At 40.8% G+C, this 18,311-nt stretch overlaps 1 long non-coding RNA gene and 1 pseudogene across 1 annotated transcript in view; both read right to left on the bottom strand.

Annotated features, from left to right (window-relative positions):
- Positions 1–18,311, bottom strand: part of LOC132363644 (uncharacterized) — a 121,149-nt gene that overhangs the window by 94,161 nt on the left and 8,677 nt on the right. The gene's annotated exons all lie outside the window — the stretch shown is intronic.
- On the bottom strand, positions 3,813–12,326 carry LOC132362051 (B-cell CLL/lymphoma 9 protein-like; annotated as a pseudogene).

The following is an 18,311-nucleotide window of genomic DNA, read 5'->3' as shown; positions in this document are numbered from 1 at the left end:
ACAGATTTATTATCAGAGAGTAAATAGATTAATGTCTTTGAAAGCCTTCTTATGCAGTAAAGACTTGTAAATACTTGTTCTTGTTACTTCCTTTCATACTTTCTCTTGCATTCATCTTGGAATCATTTGTATCGTATGACTTTTAGATTCTAAGTTTCTTGCTTTATAGTTTGATGTCTGTGAATATTTCAATAAAGAAAGGGTGGGAAAGAATAGCATCAGTGAGCAATTTTTCAATACCACCTCCATGAAGGACAATAGGTAAAAAGAGGGCATCTCTCACTATTTTATTTTTAAACAATTATTTGCGAATTATTTACTTTATGTCAGGTATTGTGCAAAATACTGTGTGTGTGTATGTGTGTGTAAAATCCCACAACATTCTCATTCTCACAACAAACTCCTCAGGATATCATCATTTCCATTTTACAAATAAAGAAACTATGGTTTCAAAAGCCTAAGCAATATCCTCAAGGTCAGAAATCTGGAACCAATTGAACTGGGATGTGAATTTCTGTCTGCCTAACTCCAAAGTATGGGTTCTAAACTATCCTATATCTGAAGTGATGATAATAATAATCTGAAATGGGAAAGGGGTGACTAATAACGATGTCCACTTATTATGTTTATAGGAAACTGAAATGTGATCATTTACGACTATCTTTGTGGGTTGGATAATAATTATAAATATGTACCTGTGGATAGAAATGTATGAGTTATGATCTAAGCAAAAGATGAGTGAAAAATATAAAAGATTATGTAAATATGTGGTGCTTTTATACAAGCCTCTTCTTTAGCAGGACCTCTATTTTCCCTGAACTGATCTTGAGGGTCTTATATCATTATCGACTCTCTTAGCTAGAAATAATCTCATCAACTCTGAATTCCCAGAGCCTGTTAGAAGAATATTTTTTATGACTAACATACCTGCCTCTGGACATTTGCACTTGCTGTTTTCACTGCCTGCAACATTATCCTCCAAGAAACCTGTTCAGCTCATCTGCTCACTTCATGGAAGTGTCTGTTCAAATGTCCCTTAGCAGACTGACCCTCCAGTCACATGACTTGACTAGGTCTTTTCTCATCACATTGTACAAAATAGCCAAGTCCCCCTTACCATGATTTTTCCATTGCCTTACTTTATTTTTCTTCAAAGCACTTCCTACCATTCCTACCACTGAATATATTATTTAATATTTATGTATTTGTTTATTGACTGCTTCCGTGACTCACATAAAAGCTCTGTAAGAACAGGGAATTTTTTGTTTGTTTGTTTATTTATTGCTGCCCCAAATCTAGCACTTGGCACATAGTAGATGCTGAATACATGTCTGTTAAACAAATGAATGAATGAATGAAGAATGAATGAATATGGCCCTTTCTCTTTTGTATCATAGTTGGTTATACACGAGTCTTACCTCACCTAGGAAACTGAACTTTTTGAGGTTTTCAAACCTTTTCAAGGTCTGTACCTGGCTCATTTTTACATCTCTCTAGTTCCTAACACAGTACTCATAATTTGTTTAGTGATTGAAAATTTGCAGAGATTTTATATATGTCTCATTTGTGATCTAAGGACTCTATAATATAGGTTGGTATTTTTATCCCCATCTGTTTTAGTCAGCTTGGCCTGCTATAACAAAATACCACAGACTGGGTGGCTTAAAAAATATACATTTATATCTCACAGTTCTGGAGGCTGGGAAGTCCAAGAATAAGATGGCAGCTGATTTGGTTTCTGCTTAGACCCCTTTTCCTGGCTTTCAGACAGCCACCTTCTCACTGAGTTCTTACATGGTTGGGGAGGGGGGGAGAGAGAGAGAGAGAGAGCGAGAGAGAGAGCTCTAGTCTCTTCTTCTTATAAGGGCACTAATCCCATTCATGAGGGCTCCACCCTTACCACCTCATCTAAACTTACCTACCAGATCCCCACCTCCAAATACCATCATATTGGGGTTAGAGCTTCAACATACGAATTTTGGGGGGACACCAACATTTGGTCTAAAACACCATCTTACAGATGAGAAACCATAAGTCAGAGAAATGTAATGATTTTTCCAAGGTCAGAGATAATGGATAAGTCAGATCTCAAGCCCAGTTCTTTTCTCTACAAGTCTAGGACTCTTTGAAGGGCCACTGCCTCTCCCTGTGTTAGGCTCATAAACAACTACTGAACCAGGAAAGAATAAATGGATACTGAAGCAGTGGTCTCTTAGAGGTACAGAGGAGACAGGAACTGTAAAAGCCTTTCATACAGTCAATGTAAACGTAGATTTCTACTTTCAGGTTTTCTTGAATATTATTTTTTAATCAAACATGGTTTTAAATTTTTATTTTGTGATAGGAAATCTATCCTCACACTGTTACCCCCTCTGCCTGCAGGTTGAAGGAATAGAGGCTCTGTGAGGTAGAATAATTTGAATAGGCCACATAGCAACTAAGTTGAGAGGGACAGGATTTGAACTCAAGCCAGGCTGTCTCTTTTTATACCTGCAAGGGAGCTCAGTTCTTAATATGGCCATTGAGAAAATACTGTGTGTCCTATTTGGCTTGCTTGCTCTGGTGGGCATGGTTTAGAATAGAGCTCTCTTCTCCCATAGAAGTAGAAAAGACATAAGCCTCTGAAAATGTGAAGCTTTGGTTATTAATTCTTCCCTCCTAAGTGTGTGTGCGTGTGTGTGTGTGTGTGTGTGTGTGTGTGTGTGTGTACACACACAAACATATATATTTGGGGGGACATCCTTAAAGGACATGCATTTTTTTCCTGGATTTGATGAGCTCTTTAATCTCCAAATACTTGTGTAATCTGTCACTAAGCCCCAGAATTCCTGGAACCCTTATATAAAGTCAACCCAGATTCCAAACTTAATGAGATTTATCCACTACTAATCTCCATATCTATTTTTAACAGAAATATATTACTTATTTTCAAGACAGAACATGTCTCTATAACATACCATTGCAGCAAATTCTACATCCTTGTAGATCAGAGTATAAGACAGAGTACAGGGTTAGATCTCAACCCAGAGAATGCTTTATCTTTTATGTTTTAGGTTGGACTACAGATAGAAGGAAGAACCGTGGGGTTTAGACATTAAGCAGACTAATTCAAACTCAAAGCTACATTTAAATTTGTTTGCCTGGGAATGCCTGATTATGTAATTCCATTCTCTGTTCTACCCTACCATGGGCCAAAACAAACCAAAACAAAATCCAAAACCTGCCTTGTTTGATGCCAATAATAAATTCACATGATAAGCTGCCTTTCCCCGGTACCCACTATACATAAAAAATTGAATGTACCAAGTGTGACCTAAGCCAAGAACCTTCAGAGGAGCCACTTCAGAAGGTCTCCACCTCTGAAGCCAACAATGCCAATCCTTCTTCGAAACTGTTCATTGGAAGTGGATCCATCTTTCAAGGTTAGCTTGGGAAGAGAAACAGAAATGCTTGGAAGACAAAACAAAGATGCCCATTCTACTTTTTGCACCTACAATATGAAGGATTTTGCCTGATTAAGAGGGTGCTAAGGACCATTAAAGCTCCAATATTCTCCGATGATCTGATTTTCCCCATATAACACGCTGTTCTGCCAATCCCAATCTTATTTTCTTTTTTCACAGAAATCCAAACAACTTGACATGGAGTAGGCAGTTTAATGTGATTTCCCTGTGAGTAAAATAAAATGAATTTTCTGAGGTTGGAAATTGATTCACAGCAAATCAGTGCTGGAACAATCATTTTCTTCTTTGGCCTCTTATTCTGGATTCACAAGCCACACAGCACATGACACAGACAATTAGCTGTTTATCCTACTTCTGGCTGGCTTCAGAGAGCGTCAGCGTTCGTGCTAGAATAATGAAGAGAACACAGGTATGCAGCATTTCCAGCAAATCCAGAGTTCCTGGGAAATAAATGTTTTCAAACTTTAAAATGTACTAAAGCAGCTTCTTATTTAAAGTGTTGACACGGTAAAGGATCCTTTTCTTTAGCAGACAATCACTTTGCCAGCTTTTCTATTTGGCAAGTCTAAATTTTTATAAGTTGTATTTATTTAAAGTGAGCACACCCGTGAGTAAACAGAGAGCATTAACCTCAGGAGAGTGACATAATTCCTGGTGGACGGGCTGGAGCTGGCGTTTGGAGCCTGTGGCAGCAAGGCCATGAGGGTTCCTCACTGTCAGTGCATTTAGAAGCTAAGAATCTTGGACGTGACATTTCTTAAAAGCACATATTTATTGCTCCCATTTGTATATGACTACTTCCAGAGTACTTTCATCATGATACCTAAGCAAGGTAAATAGAAAACATTTTTAAAATGAAGTCTTCTGAAGAGTCATTCTTGAATGTAAGTAAAAATAAAGTGTCAAAATAGCAATTCAAAAAAAGAGGATGGCTGCAAAATGTTAAGATGTAGGCATGTACTCTGAATATTTTCTGAAGTAGACAGAGACCTTTCTCTCTTCTCCATGTTGCACTCCGTATTTCCAAGCCCTCATTTAACTAAGCAGGGAATGGTTGAAATAAGCTGCTTTGAATATGAAACTAATTTGGGGAGGCTACAAAAGAGTCATTTTATAATAGCACCGGATCTGATAAAATTTTAACCTCCAAGTTTTCCTGAGGGACACTGTGAGGAAGATTTTTATTAAAATCCCCAGTTTCCAAGGCTTCAAGAGACACCACTGGCAGTGCAGGGCTGTCATCAGCATCACTTTCCACTTGATATGATGTGCAGGGTGCTTTCTGAGCCTATGCAGAACCTTCATGTTAGAGACTGAATGTTTGTTCCCCCAGAATTCACATGTTAAAAAACCTAACCCCCAATGTGATAGTATTAGGAGGTGGAGCCTTTGGGAGGTGATTTCATGAGGGTAGAGCCCTCATGAATGGGACTAGTGCCTTTATAAAAGAGACCCAGAGAGCTCTGTTGTCCCTTCTACCATGTGAGGACACAGCAAAAAGACAGCCATCTATGAACCGGGAAGCGGGCTCCAACCAGACAACAAATCTGCTGGAGCCTTGAATTTGGACTTCAGCCTCCAGAACTGTGAGAAATAAATGTCTGTCGTTTAAGCCCCCCAGTCTATTACAGCATTTTGTTATAGCAGCCTGCACAAAGACACATAGTAAGCCCTGATACTGCTTGACTGCACTGCTAAGAAGCAAATTTTATAAACTTCCCCTTCCTTCTTATAAACTCCAGCATTTTACCCGCAGCACCTTGTAAGCCCATACAAATCCCTGTCACATGTTGCTTAGCTTCTTTAAAGCTATTTATAGCTCAGGTTATATCCTCCTCCGACTCCTCTTTTTTTCTCCTCATTTCATAAATTGAGTGTCATGTTTCAACTTGTGAGGCTTGTTTTAATTGTTCCCTCCATCATTCCCCATGTTAGGGATAATTTGCAGTGGTTAGAGAAAAAAATTTATGCATCTGCCTAACATTCAGTGAACATCTACATGCAAAACATTGTGGAGCATCCAAAGTTGAATCAGGGTCAGATCCAACTCTCACATAGTTTCAATTTATAGGAAAGATAAAACCTAAAAAAGTATGTTACAAGAAAAGGACGGAAGAAACTGTTAGATATTAGTAGCAAGTTCCAAGGAAAATGACATTTGGTCTCCCCTGGAGATCAGGAAGAGTCTCATGGAAGTCATTTTTGGATTGAGCCTTGAAATATTCTTTTTAATTTTATAGGAAGCAATATATTTTATTTTTCTGACATCACAGCCCCAGCAAGTGGTTTTGTACCGAATTTAATGGAAGTTCCGCAGAACACTTTGTGTGTGGGAGCAGGAAGAAAGGGAAGTAACCACAAAATTTCCAAAAACAAAACCAAAATCCTAGATAACTGTTAGCATCCGTTCCATCCCACATTAATAAAATTCACCTGGAAATTCCGCATAAAAGGAGACCAGAAAACAAGAGTGGAGGCAAAAGAGGGCATATTGGCAAAGACAAAGTCACCCGGGAGGAGAAAGTCACAGAGCATTCCAGGGACAGACTCTCCCTCCCCAGACCAGGAGAATGCTCAGCAGGGATGCTGAGGCTTTACTAGATCTATCTCCCCAAAATAATGCTGAGTACGCAGCACCCAAGGGAAAAGAGGGGAGGGAGGCAGGGCGTGAGCAGGCTGGGGGTGGGCACGAAGGAAAGAAGTACACTTAATGGAGGAGATGGTGAAGGGTGAAGGAGGTAGATGTGTATATCGAGAGAGACAGACAGTGCTGAGGCGCACTTAAACTGAAAAGCAATGTCTTAAGTTTCATTATTTAAAAAAAAATAGATTTCCTTATTATTCCTACCCTACACTGAACTTAGTAACAGTCAGTTTTTTTTAAATTAATTGTGTGTCTGTGTGTGTGTGTTTCATTAATATTTTGCTCTTGCCTGAGAGAGGCCAGTGATCATATTGGGTTGAGGCTCAGCATGGTTACACCTGTACCCGGAAGGATGCCCAGAGTTTCCACAAACCCCGGACCTCCCAAGCCAGGCAAAGCTAGTACATTCTGGGGGCTGGTTTGCCCATCATCCCCTGCGCAAACACCCAGGTCTAGGACCCCAGGGCTGTTTATGGCCTGGGACTTCCCCTCATGGAACCATTTCAGTGTCTGGCTGGGCTTCTCAGGTGGAGTGTAGAGGACAGGTCCAACTCAGGTATGACTTCCTGCAGATCTGGGTCCGAAAAGACTGAAGACAGGCTATTCCCCAGCACAGTGATGGAGTCAGGACCCCTTGGGCCCCCAGGCTTTTAAAGTGCTGAATTCTAAATCGGGTGTTAGAATGGCCAAATGTGCCTTCTCCTGGGACACCCATGTCTCCAGGAAGTTGCTCTGCCTCCATTGGGGCCATGGTAAGAAAATGATACCTGCTGTGGAAGAGACTCATTTTGGAGGGAACTCCTGCGAAAACCCATCTGTCCTTGAGATGCCATCTCAGGCTCCTGGTACCCAAGACCCATCATAGGATTGTGTGACATCAAATCAGACCCCATTGAAACACCATGAGGAAGCATGTTGGTTCCCATGGTAACCAAGGAGGGCATCTGGTTATACTGAGGAGTGGCTGGGTCATTCCCATGGGGTTGAGTGTTGGCATCAGAACCTGAAATTCGAGGATTTTTATGTATTAATGCCCATTCCTGGCAGGTTATTCATTGATGAGAAGTTGAATGAAGGAGCTGGAGGGGAGCTTGTCATCTGAGTCGATTGCCGTCTTGATGGTATGATGGAATAATCAGGTAGAACTGGACATTGCAAACTTGAACATTTAAGACACCACAATGGAGAGCACGCTTGGGGAAGGATAGGCTCTGAAGGCGAGTTGTACTAGAGAGAAGACATCTGGATATTCACAGAAGCAGATCATCCACAGAGCAGCAGCAAACCCTAAGAAGGCTGTTTAATGAAGGCAGCAGCGTCTGGGCCTGCCATCAGGCCTACCATGTACAATGGAATCTGGAGGCACTTGAGGTTTCCTGAGGGTGAGCTCAGCATTGATGACTGGACAGTACATGGTGGGAGGTTGCAGAGGGTTCAGACCAGGAGAATGCACAGGGCTGCTTGCCACAGATTTATTCAAGGGCTTTTGCCCCGGGCCATTTCAAACTGGAGGAGCTGTGTTGAGGCTAATAGGGTTTCTAGAAGGGTTGAGATGTATTGGTGGCTAAGACAGAGCTGGGCGTTAGTCCTTCTGGTGGGTCCGATTGTTTCTCTGAGATTCTGCAAACCACCGTTGCTTCCTGGACCTTGAGACACGGAAAGCATGGCCTAAAGCCCAGGACACACTCCTGCTGAGGGCGCTCACCAGATGGCAGGGGAGCCATCTTCTGCTCCGCAGGCAGCATCTCAGGGCCACCTGAGTGCAAGTCATCATCTCCCCAGGGCACACTGAGCCTCTCATCTTTCGAGGTATCGTCTGAAAGTTGGATCCCTTGTTGACATTTAAATGGACATTTCCTTTCATGACATTAAGGACCATCTCAAACTCAAATTCCCAACCAGGGCTCATTGGTGGGGAATTGTTTTTGGAAAGTTACCCTGGCAGGACTACAGGAAAATGGGAATGTTCTCTGAGAGCCTGGGATCATGCTAGTCATCTCCATGTTGGACCTTATTCCTGTTATGCTTATCCCAGGGAGACCACCTTGAAATTTCTCTGCAAGCTGCTGTTGAAACATCTCTGCAGACAATCTTTGGGGATTTGGGAAGCAATCTCATCAATCAAAAAGACCCCCTGGTCAGGAATGAAGTTTCAATTATTTGGAGTGTTTGACATGTTGTCTGGCCAACTGACTCCAGAAAGATGTGGTCTGGATGCAGGGTTGGTGACATTTGCCCTTCCGTTTCAGAGATTATCATTCCTGCAAATCCAGGAAGGCATATCTGATCCCTGGTATGTTGGAGTCGAGGGCTGTGTCCCTAAGAGCAGAGAGCATGGTGTAGTCATACTATCAGAAGATGGTTCTGCTTGCCCAGGTGCCCAGCCTTCACTAGGGGTCATCTGGTATCTAGGGAGAGGCCCTTAGAGAAATTCGAAGGTCTGTGCAGATAAACCTCTGTAACCTGGAGGGAGCACTAGGGTACAGCCACTTTTCCCTGATACCTCTTATTCTGTTTATTAAAAACTCCTGCTATAATTTCAGCCAAACTATCTGCTCAGGAGTCATATGATCTGGGTGGTTGGGTCTTAGGGGCCCAGACTGGGAGTTCATGGAAGGTGGAATCCCTTAATCTGGACAAAAGGGCACATCTCTGCATCCTGGAAGGACAAGTGGAGCTTCCACAGCTGTCTGGGACCCAGGTTCCCTACCTAAGCTTTGTTACTAAGCCACTCTGGCCTGTATCAACCCTTCTGGTTTCTTTGGAGGTTCATTTAACACTCCAGCATTCTGCATGCCTTGTGCTGCTAGGAATGTCTTTTCATCAGGGGAAAGCATAGGCTAGATTTGAGAGTTTGTAAGGAGTGCTCCAAATGCTGAAGCTGCTCATGATGTAGTCTATCTGGGGTTTATCCCAGGGTGGGGGGATCTCCACTGGACACTAGTGGAGGGAGGTGGGGAAGGAGTACATTGGGATCTGCCAGAACCATTGTCCCTGTAGGAGACAGAGGTAACTGCTTGGTTTGGGGGCATCAGGCCTGGCGCAGTACCATGTCGGAGCAGTGGAGTAGAGCTGGCAGGGCTGCCTGCAGAAGGAATCAGTTTGTTCTCTACCCCAGGCTTATCGCAGGGGACATACGGGAGCAGCAGGTGTGGGTGCTGGTGCCAGAATGCACAGAGTTGGCTGCGGTTTGGTATTCAGAGAAGAATTCCAACCCTGGTTGGCTGGAACTGGGAGAGGTTTCAGGTCATTCCAAAGGCACATATCTGCCTGTTCACAGAGGTTTGCTTCTCTCTGTCTTGCTGCTGGGGATGTAATGGATGTGAAAAGGGGCAACAGTTTCAACTTGACCCTTAGTGCAGAATCTGCAGCTTGAAAACATACACACCATTTGGTCTAATGTCTTCGGAGCAGGTGTGGGCTTTGGATAATAGTCTGGCTGTGGAAAGGTCTGGAAGAGCTGTGGGTCGCGTAATATGATGGGATCATCAGTGGGTTGTGCACTGGGAATCCTGGGACTTTAGTGGTCAGCAGAATTCCATTCATCAGTCCCAGGAGCTCTGACCAAAGCAGTGAGGCGGCGGGGGGGGGGGGGGGAGGGAGGGGATGGTGAATACCTTGCTCCCTTGGCACCATTTGCAGCCCCATTCTTCAGGTCCAGGCTCCCACCAGGCCCAAGGAGTGCTTACACTGTATGGCTCCCACTCTTGGAGTCATAAAGAGGGGGGACTAGGATTGACTGGCCAGCCCCCTTGTTTTCTCTGCCTGGAGAATTTGAAAGGCAGGTGGGGATTCCCAGATGGGGTCATCACTGTAAGGGAAGGCCATCATCTCCTGCTTTGACTTGGACTCTTTTTTTTTTTTTTAACATCCTTATTGGAGTACAATTGCTTCACAATGGTGTGCTAGTTTCTGTTCTATAACAAAGTGAATCAGCTATACATATACATATATCCCCATATCTCGTCCCTCTAGCATCTCCCTCCCACCCTCCCTATCCCACTCCTCTAGGTGGACAAAAGCACCAAGCTGATCTCCCTGTGCTATGCAGCTGCTTCCCACTAGCTATCTATTTTACATTTGGTAGTGTATATATGTCCATGCCACTCTCTCACTTTGTCCCAGCTTACCCTTCCCCCTCCCCGGGTCCTCAAGTCCATTCTCTATGTCTGCGTCTTTATTCTTGTCCTGCCCCTAGGTTCTTCAGAACCATTTTTTTGTTTGTTTTTTTAGATTCCATATATATGTGTTAACATACAGTATTTGTTTTTCTCTTTCTGACTTACTTCACTCTGTATGACAGACTCTAGGTCCATCCACCTCACTACAAGTAACTCAATTTTGTTTCTTCTTATGGCTGAGCAATATTCCATTGTATATATGTGCCACATCTTCTTTATCCATTCATCTGTCGATGGACACTTAGGTTGGTTCCATGTCCTGGCTATTGTAAAAAGAGCTGCAATGAAAAGATACTTAATACGATTTTCAATTTTCTTAAATTTACCAAGGCTTGATTTGTGACCCAAGATATGATCTATCCTGGAGAATGTTCCATGAGCACTTGAGAAGAAAGCGTATTCTGTTGTTTTTGGATGGAATGTCCTCTAAATATCAATTAAGTCCATCTTGTTTAATGTATCATTTAAAGTTTGTGTTTCCTTATTTATTTTCATTTTGGATGGTTTGTCCATTGGTGAAAATGGGGTGTTAAAGTCCCCTATGATTGTGTTACTGTTGATTTCCCCTTTTATGGCTGTTAGCATTTCCCTTATGTATTGAGGTGCTCCTATGTTGGGTGCATAAATATTTACAGATGTTCTATCTTCTTCTTAGATCGATCCCTTGATGATTATGTAGTGTCCTTCTTTGTCTCTTGTAATAGCCTTTATTTTAAAGTCTATGTTGTCTGATATGAGAATTGCTACTCCAGCTTTCTTTTGGTTTCCATTGGCATGGAATATCTTTTTCCATCCCCTCACTTTCAGTCTGTATGTGTCCCTAGGTCTGAAGTAGGTCTCTTGTAGACAGCATATATACGGGTCTTGTTTTTGTATCCATTCAGCCAGTTTATGTCTTTTCCTTGGAGCATTTAATTCATTTACATTTAAGGTAATTATCAATATGTATGTTCCTATTACCATTTTCTTAATTGTTTTGGGTTTGTTATTGTAGGTCTTTTCCTTCTCTTGTGTTTCCTGCCTAGAGAAGTTCCTTTAGCATTTGTTGTAAAGCTGGTTTGGTGGTGCTAAATTCTCTTAGCTTTTGCTTGTCTGTAAAGGTTTTAATTTCTCCATCGAATCTGAATGAGATCCTTGCTGGGTACAGTAATCTTGGTTGTAGGTTTTTCCCTTTCATCACTTTAAATATGTACCGCCACTCCCTTCTGGCTTGTAGAGTTTCTGCTGAAAGATCAGCTGTTCAGCTTATGGGTATTCCCTTGTATGTTTGTTGTTTTTCCCTTGTTGCTTTTAATATTTTTTCTTTGTATTTAATTTTTGATAGTTTGATTAATACGTGTCTTGGCATGTTTCTCCTTGGATTTATCCTGTATGGGACTCTGCACTTCCTGGACTTGATTGACTATTTCCTTTCCCATATTAGGGAAGTTTTCAACTATAATCTCCTCAAATATTTTCTCAGTCCCTTTCTTTTTCTCTTCTTCTTCTGGGACCCCTATAATTTGAATGTTGGTGCATTTAATGTTGTCCCAGAGGTCTCTGAGACTGTCCTCCATTGTTTTCATTCTTTATTCTTTATTATTCTCTGAAGTAGTTATTTCCACTATTTTATCTTCCAGGTCACTTATCCATTCTTCTGCCTCAGTTATTCTGCTATTGATTCCTTCTAGAGAATTTTTAATTTCATTTATTGTGTTGTTCATCATTGTTTGTTGGACTTTGACTCTTTCGTGGTGGAGTTCCTCTCTTTTGGGTTACTGGACTGCACTGGTTGAATGACCGAGCCTGCAGTCATAGACAGGGACAAGCTCTCTGCGTTCTTCTTGGACCACAGCAGAAACAATTGCTGAGTCAGTGACAGTGGCTTGCTGCTTGCTGGGTGCGTTCCTTCATGTTGGCTGCCAGTATACCTTGTTCCTCTTTGTTTTTCTGTGCTCTGGAAGTGGGTCTTGCAGCTTCAGCATTCTCGGAGTGTGCTTCCTGCTGCCAGAGGAGAACCTTGCATGTTGAGGGCACACAGTACAAAAGGGTCACCATGCTGCCATGCTGATCCTGGAGCTCTGGGGTCTAGAAGCCATGTTCTCAAAGGCAACCCCCACCTTTCGGGAGTTCAATTTGCTCTTCAATCTACATTGGGACACAAAAGAACTTTCCAAAGATGATCTCTGCCACCTTAACTGAAGTGACTTTCTAGGTGAAAATTGGGCTGACACCAGCTAGTTCCACATTTAGTCCCTGGAGGCAGGGTGGGGGCAGGGAACAGGGAGTGGGCTTGGGTCCAGGTCCCAGCCAACTGTTCAGCTGGGTGGCAGCCTCCCCTCTTCTGTCTCCCCACTGCAGCACTTAGAGTGTTTTAACCACTGGAAGGACTACGTAAAGAAAGCATATAAGAAATAAGCTTGGAAAGGTAAGTTGGCACAGATTTTAGGAAAGTCTTAAATGCTAGATTATAAATTTGGAGGGTTTCTTTGGTAGGGAGTGGGGAACTACTGAAGATTTCTGAACGCGGGAGTAACATGATCTTGACTTGGCTTTAGAATGATTCACTCTCCCATTACTGTTTAGAGGAAAAAGAGTCAAGATACTTCCAGATGCAAGTAAGAGAATACCAAACCAAGATGGTTTGGATGATAGAGATTTATTACCTCATATAATAAGAAGTCCCATAACTGTAAAGAGAGATTCAGTTGTTTTTCACAGAGCAATGATGATATTTGAAACCAAGAGACTGACTGAGGGTGTCAAGAAAGGACACAGAAACAACAGCAACAAAAATTGACCACTAACAGAAATCTGGAGAATGTCAAGGAGGAAAACTGAGAAGCAGAAAAACAAAAAAATAAATTTCTTATTATCTGATTTTTGCTACTTCTAGTTTAGTATGAAAGCTCACCTCTACCCCCTAAATGATTATTTTTAAATGAAAATAGTTCAATATGAATACTCATTCTCTCAGGAATATTACATTCTCATTTCAGAAAACCAATTTAGCCAAGCATAAGGATAACTGAAAGAGTCCTTTCTCTATAGACAAGACCTCTGATCCATTTCAAAATAATTTTATTTACTGTCACCAAAAGTAATTAGAGCACTCATCTGTAGTCACTGGTCATCTTACGAGAAGTTTCCACATTCATATAGGGAGCACCCCTGAAATCTGTAAAGAAACTCAGCAACCCACAGAGCACTGTTTCCTCACTGGAAACAGGAGTGGGCAGCTGCTACAGCTGTCTGTAACCAGGCAAGGTGCTCATCAAGAATTTCAGAATGCCCAGGTCAGGGGCACCTCTTCACATGTCTTGGCAGAGTGTCCTCCAAGACCTTACTGTGATCACCATGAGATCCTATTTTGCACAGCAGGATAAAGGGATGTAGATTTGAAACTGAAAAGTGAAAACACTATTCTCCATCTTTTACTTTTGACTGAGCATAGTTAACACATCACCTCTATCATTCTTCTGAGCACTCCGGGTGCGAGTGGCAATACCCAGCCAAGGCAGGTGTCACTCAGTGCTCTGTCACATAATTGTTTTTTTTGCCAATAGACCAAAATGACACAGTTATAAGAAATGGGCACTAATGATTCTGCGAGGAAACCAAAGGGGATGTTGAACCTTTGTAGGTGATGAAGTTGATGCCAGACAACCTGCCCTTGCAGATTGATTCTACTGCCCACACCTAAGGACTCAACTCCTTGCCCTTGGGGTGATGTGCTTTTGCCACAGACAATAATGATAAGGTCTAAATTGAAATGAACAGTGCTATGTTCTGTAAAATTATACCAGAGCTTTTAATTTAAAAAGCTCAATTGTATAATTATTAGGTTGATCCCTCAGATACCATGTATTTTTTGAGTGGATCTGAATGAATGAAAAAATAAGTAAACATCTATAGATGTATAGATAGAGGTATAGGCAGTTAATATTTACTGAGCACTTAGTATGTGCCAATATGTTTACATATGTTAAATCATGTAAACCTTATGAGGAAGATACTGTTATCATTATATTTTTTTCATAGATGAGAAACAACAGGAATAGAAAAAGACATTGATAGATGGGTTGCAATGAGTTCCAAAATCAAAGTAACAAATGGAATGTCAACAATGACATTTGCATATCCCCAATTTATACATACTTATCTTGTCTTTTTTTTCCCCCCCTTTCTCCCAGCTTCACCACACAAAACAGTTTTGAACCTGGCTAGGCTGAGCAACCATCTTCAGGACTGTAAGGGAAAGCTGCTGTTAATTAGCAGCTCTTAATTAGCAGCTTTCCAGAAGACAATGTTCCATTCTCCTCTGGAACAATGTGTCCATGGACATTTGCCTCCAAGAGGTAGCTGGTAAAGAGCTCGTGGTGGCTCTTCTAATCCAGTCTTCATATTTTGCAGTTACAACATGCCCTCAATTCAATGCGTTGTTAAGTAATTAGTTCTCAGCATCTTGTGAACTGAGGACCTATTTCCAGAATGATTTAGTGCAGTTTCCTCTGAAGTCCTTGATAACAGAGGAAATAATTAGGCTCAGAAGGGTTTTACTTAAAACCTTGTGTCTCTACTTATCTAAAATTACTGTGCTAATTAAGCCTCTCATAAATTTCCCTGCCATGCTTCACTCTGAGGACTTGGGTCTTCACCTCAGGTTTTCCCTCAGGGTCTGGCATAGTGCTGGGAACATCCTGAGGTGGGAGCCACTCAGACTGTTATCCCTAGAGACATGTAATTCACTTTGGGACACAGGCTCTTCTCTTGTACAGCCATACATTCAAATGTGTTTTTGTTTTTTTCTGTAATCATATTTAAGTCAGTTGGCTTGAGGTTAAAAAAATATTGGTCTAATCAGGGCTACATCAAGTGTGGTCTACAGACCAGCTGATGGTCTGTGGATTGTTACTGGCCATTTCATGGAACAATAAGTATAAAACATGGGAGCAAGCATGTAGAAACTTTTACAGCAATTTGACAGAATAACTTCTTTTATGTCCATTAAATTTAATAATTTTTTAAAAATGGGTCTTATATTTTTATGTCATTTTTTGGTTTCATTTTTATATAATTCATCTTCTAACAGTTGATTTTTTTCCCTTCGTAAGGATCATATTTCCTGCTTTTTTGCATACCAGGTAATTTTTTTTTTAATTGGATTGGGGACTGTGTAAATTTTCACTACTGGGTACTGAATTTTGCTGTATTCCTTTACATAGCTGTGGTCTTTGTTCTGGCATGCAGTTATGTTACCGGGGCTCAGTTTGATCCTCTCAAGTGTGCTTGTGGGCTGCCTCCAAGCAATAAGCTGGGGTGATAGGGCTCACCCTGTTTGTTTCTTTTCTCTGAAGGGATCATACTCCTAATTCAACTTTTGTTCAATAACTGAAAACCATTGTTTCGTATATTATTCTGGTTTCCTAATTGTTTAAGGTAGAAGAGTGAATCAATCCCTTTTACTTCATTATGGCTAGAAACAGATGTACTAGGACTTCATCTTAACATCCTTCATCTTGATATCCAGTAATTCACTGGTGGTAATTTTACTGTATTTTATAAAAGTATCAATCTATAATGGAAGATAAGTTAAACAACAAAATAAATTGAAAAAGAACAACAACAAAAAAACCAAACAACTCAATTAAAAAAATGAACATACAATTTGAAAAGACATTTCACCAAATAAGATTTACAAATGGCCAATAAGCACATGAAAAGATACTCAAAATCACTAATCATTAGAGAAATGCAAATCAAAACCACAATAAGATACCACATTATACCCATTAGAATGGCTATTTTAAACAACAATAAGCTCCAGAAAATAACAGGTCTTGGGGAGGGAGAAATTGAAATGCTTGTCCATCACTAATGGAAATATAAAATGGTGCAGCCTCTGTAGCAAACAATATGGCAGTTCCTCAGAAGATTAAAAATAGAATTACCCTATGATCTAGCAATTTCACTTTAGGATATACACTCAAAGGAACTGAAAGCAGACACAAACAGATATCTGTACACCATATTCACAGCAGTCTTATTCACAATAGCCAAAAGGTGAAAGCAACTCAAGTTTTTATAGGATGAATAGATTTTTAAAATGTGGTGTATCTATATAATAGAATATTGTTCAGCCCTAAAAAGGAAGGAAATCATGACATATTCTACAACATGAACGAACCCTGAAGACACTGTAAGTGAAATAAGCCAGATAGCAAAGGACAAACACTGTATGATTTCACTTACATGAGGTACCTGGAATAGTCAAACTGATAGAGTCAAAAAGGAGAAGAATGGTTGCCAGGGGCTGGGGAGAGATCGGAATGGGGAGTTATTGTTCAATGGGTATAGAGTTTCAGTTTGGGAAAATGAAAAGAGTTTTAGAGATGGGCACTGGTGCTTGCACAACAACATGAATGTACTTAATGCCCCTGAACTGCACGCTTACAAATGGCAAAATGGTAAACTTTATGTTATGTGTATTTTACCACAGAAAAAGAATACTTAAAACAAAAAAGCAACTTCATCTCCCCTCCAGATAGCTTGAGAATCGTTGAATTTCAGAGGCTGAAGGTAGGAAAACGCCTAAGTGAGGGGGAGTTTGATAAACTTTCTACCAGGGTTAAAAGATGACAAACAATACCCTTTCAGGCCACCCAGGCACTTCTGGCCAGGGAACCAGGGAGGTCTGTCAAATCTTACAGAACCTGCCACGATGGCTATTTTTGTATTACCTGTTTTCCTACTCAATTAGCAGTGAAATCTTTAACAATGGTCTGTGTGGTGGGCTTCATGGACAGTGAGGAAAGCAGAATCTGGGGATGCTGTATTGTCTTCTGCAGTACGTATTAGGGAGACACCTCAAGAAACTGGTGAGGGGATGGCTGCTCTGAAGAGGAAAGAAAGCAATTAAGTCCCTGTGGCCTGAAGGGAGGAAGAGAGACAATACCATCCCAGGGCATGCTGTTTATCATGAAAAAAGAGAATGCTATTAAGTAATATGTATAACACGATGCCATTCCCAAATATTAGGAAAATAACTATATATTTCTATGTATTATGCATAGAAGAAAATCCCCTGGAAGAATATAAGCCAAAATAACACTATAGTAATATCTTATGCATGCCCATATGTATGTATATGTTGCCTTATATGTGTATGTATATATAGAGAGATATATATGTATAGTCAATTTATAAATTAAAATATCTCTATGGAAAACAACAACAACAACAACAAACAGATATAATATGGTTACAAACATATAACATGGTTATATCTGTGTGGTCAAATCATAGGTGGTTTTTATTTTCTCTTTGTAAGTATTTTTTAATCATCTGTTGTTTTCACAACGGGTAGGTAAAACTTTTATATCAGGGCAAGAAAGCATTTTTATGTAAAAATTAGGAAAGGATTGTTAGGAGATGTTATGTGGTCCAGGCTTGAGATACCTTTAATTGTTTTTGGAGATTTATGCATAAATTAGTCTATGTTGCATTATCTCTCATTCCATTTTTGTTTTTAACATTAGAGATCAGACCAGCAGCTTACACATTATAAGGTAACAATGCCTACCATTTTACGTGGAAATGCATTTCATTCATTTAGGTCAGATGAGATTAGAGTAATTAAGGTCACTGGACTTTGCCATTTAACAAATCCTTAAATCCAATTCTAATCTCATTCATTAATGCCACAAACAAAAGGGTTAATTGCTAACATACAATGTTTCAGATCCACCCTGGCACAAATGTTATAATATTAGATGGTATTAATGCCTTGCTGTGTAACTTTAGAGAGGGCTGATGTATTCAGTATTCAAAGAGTTACAGATTTATTGGTTCTGAAGAGGTTATCCCTGCGGTAACTCATTATCACTTGTACAATCATGGAATGTTCTGTGACAGGAGAATGTCTAAAATGAAACAAGCTAATTAATCAAGATGGGGCATGCATGTGGTGACTCTGCAGTACGAGCAGATGCTGTCAGCTCCTGAATTGTCACCATGCAGCCTCGTGGCTGAGGCAAGGCCCCA

Source organism: Balaenoptera ricei, chromosome 3, assembly GCF_028023285.1.
Source record: "Balaenoptera ricei isolate mBalRic1 chromosome 3, mBalRic1.hap2, whole genome shotgun sequence".
NCBI lineage: Eukaryota > Metazoa > Chordata > Mammalia > Artiodactyla > Balaenopteridae > Balaenoptera > Balaenoptera ricei.
This window is presented reverse-complemented; position numbering and strand designations above follow the sequence as displayed.